General features: G+C 37.4%; 1 pseudogene across 1 annotated transcript in view; it reads right to left on the reverse strand.

Annotated features, from left to right (window-relative positions):
* LOC104995544 overlaps positions 1-2,113 on the reverse strand; it is an 8,418-nt pseudogene that overhangs the window by 1,073 nt on the left and 5,232 nt on the right. The window contains exon 3 of the transcript XR_826066.1: positions 125-2,112. The product of XR_826066.1 is annotated as a phosphatidylinositol N-acetylglucosaminyltransferase subunit A pseudogene (transcript). The remainder of the gene's footprint in view (positions 1-124; position 2,113) is intronic.

Below are 2,113 nucleotides of genomic sequence, written 5' to 3' on the forward strand. Positions count from 1 at the left end.
TGACCAGTGCAACACTGACAGTTACAATTAAGGTATTCAGGAAGCCTGAAAATTCAGATGTACTAGAACAAGCAAATTTACTTCCACTTATTAAAGAAAAAAATAAGGAAAATATGCAACTTACATATTTTTCATGCAAGAACGTTAAACCCTATTTCCATGCGAAATAAATGGCAGTTTAATAGTTAAATGATAATTTTGAAGGAAAAAAAAGCTAAGAAAAAAATAAAAGATAAAACAGGAGTATGCCTTTAAAAATTAATGAACAGAATAAAACCAAATGTTATATAGTTCCCCGCTTTATCATGAATACTGGCACTGTTTATTTCATTATTTATATAATTCAGTTTCTATGCCTAAAAATCCCAGTGAGATTGAATGGTTTGGGTCAGTCTGTTTTTCTTTAATGAAAGAACCCCTAACTTCTAGATATTAAAAACTGTACTCTTGCATTTGTGTTTTAAAAGCACAAATATATTTCTTATGTATCAGTGGCAACCAATTAACAGACATGTTAAGATACTTTTTTAAAGTTCTGTGAATGTTGTCATTAAAAAAAATCTTGTAAAGAATCACAATACTGCCAGCGTCTAACTAGCGCGTCCACAGTGCCTCATTCTTGTGACTTCACAGTCCTTTATCACAAAAATTTATTCTAATAAGGAGTTCAAAGAATTAATAAGACACACCATGTGGATAATTGGGGGTTTAAAAACCCATGGCTCTGGGCAACAACGATTATAGTTAAAAACATCCATCCACAAAGAGACTGTGTTCCTAAAATTTTCAGACTCAACTGGCTATAAACAAAACATTCTGGGGGCAAGACTTCTGCACACTGACAATACTTATCAGGCATCAGCTAGGCCACAAGTGAAGGGAGGTGACTTCTATCAAAGATCCGGGGTAGCAGCTGATTTTGAGATGGCACACCTCATACATTCTGCTCGGAAAACACGAAGGCATTGACAGAGGACTAAATTATGCACTGAGAGACGTGGAGGGTTTCTTTGCACTATCATCAACAGTGGGATCGGTCCCTAGTATTTAAAAAGCAAGAAGCATTTTCATACACACAACTGAAGACGAAGGCTTGACCTAGGAGAATGCATCCAACAGATCAGAGAAGAACTCGGAGTATGCAGGCAAGTTTTTCCTGGCATTAAAAACCATCAGCATTTTTGGCGTGGTGGCTATCTTACCACTTCATGTCAAATATGACCATGACGAAGTGAGCCATTTATTTGAGTGATCAACAAGGAATGAATGCATCCCCTGGTTCCTAACGCAGGAAGCATCTAGTTCAACACGTGACAGGTGCTTCACACAGGCTGGCTGCTGACAGCCCATTTTACTCAAGAAACCTGATTATATGGAACACTTACTGAGTGTACCCAATAAGTTACGAACATGACTTCAGTGTCTAATAAACACAGTATGAACATGACTTAAAAAATAGTTCATAGAGTTGTTACACTTCCCTAAAGAAAACCTGTAAACATCTGGTGAACGTCTAATGGTAGAACATTTAAAACTGGCCAAAAAATGCCCAGGAAACGTTTGGCCCTTCGGCACCCAAAGCTCCCAAAATATAACGTTAAACATCTCTGCTAGAGGGATTTCAGTAGTCTGAAAAATTGCATACCTGAGTGGCTTCAATGCTCTCTCCTAAATTTTAAGTAAGTGCAAGGAGTTTCAACACTCAGGAATTGCATAAGTGTTTATCTTTCCTCAAAATAAAACATTGAATGATATAGAGGTAGCATAACTTACTAAATTAAGTTTAAAACGAAAAAGAAAAAAAGCAAGGTTATTTTCAATAGTCTTAATAGAATTATTACAAGTATTGAAAATCTCACAACTCAGGCTTTCTTCTACCTTGTTTTAGACAGCACAGTATGCTCAGCCCCCCTTTTACTATAAGGATATCGATGAGTCCAGGCACCCTTTGGCCCTGTAGCATCTATTGCAACATCAATTAAAGAATCTGGAGTCACCCATCTCAGGAAGATGAGGAAGAGAAAGTTGAATACAGCCAACAGAGCAAAAATGTAGCCTGTCACGGGGCCACAGTGAGAAATGAGTCTGTCCAGCCGTTTGTCCATGGGTAACA

The sequence above is a fragment of the Bison bison genome, unplaced genomic scaffold, assembly GCF_000754665.1.
Source record: "Bison bison bison isolate TAMUID 2011002044 unplaced genomic scaffold, Bison_UMD1.0 scf7180017850859, whole genome shotgun sequence".
In the NCBI taxonomy this organism is placed as follows: domain Eukaryota; kingdom Metazoa; phylum Chordata; class Mammalia; order Artiodactyla; family Bovidae; genus Bison; species Bison bison.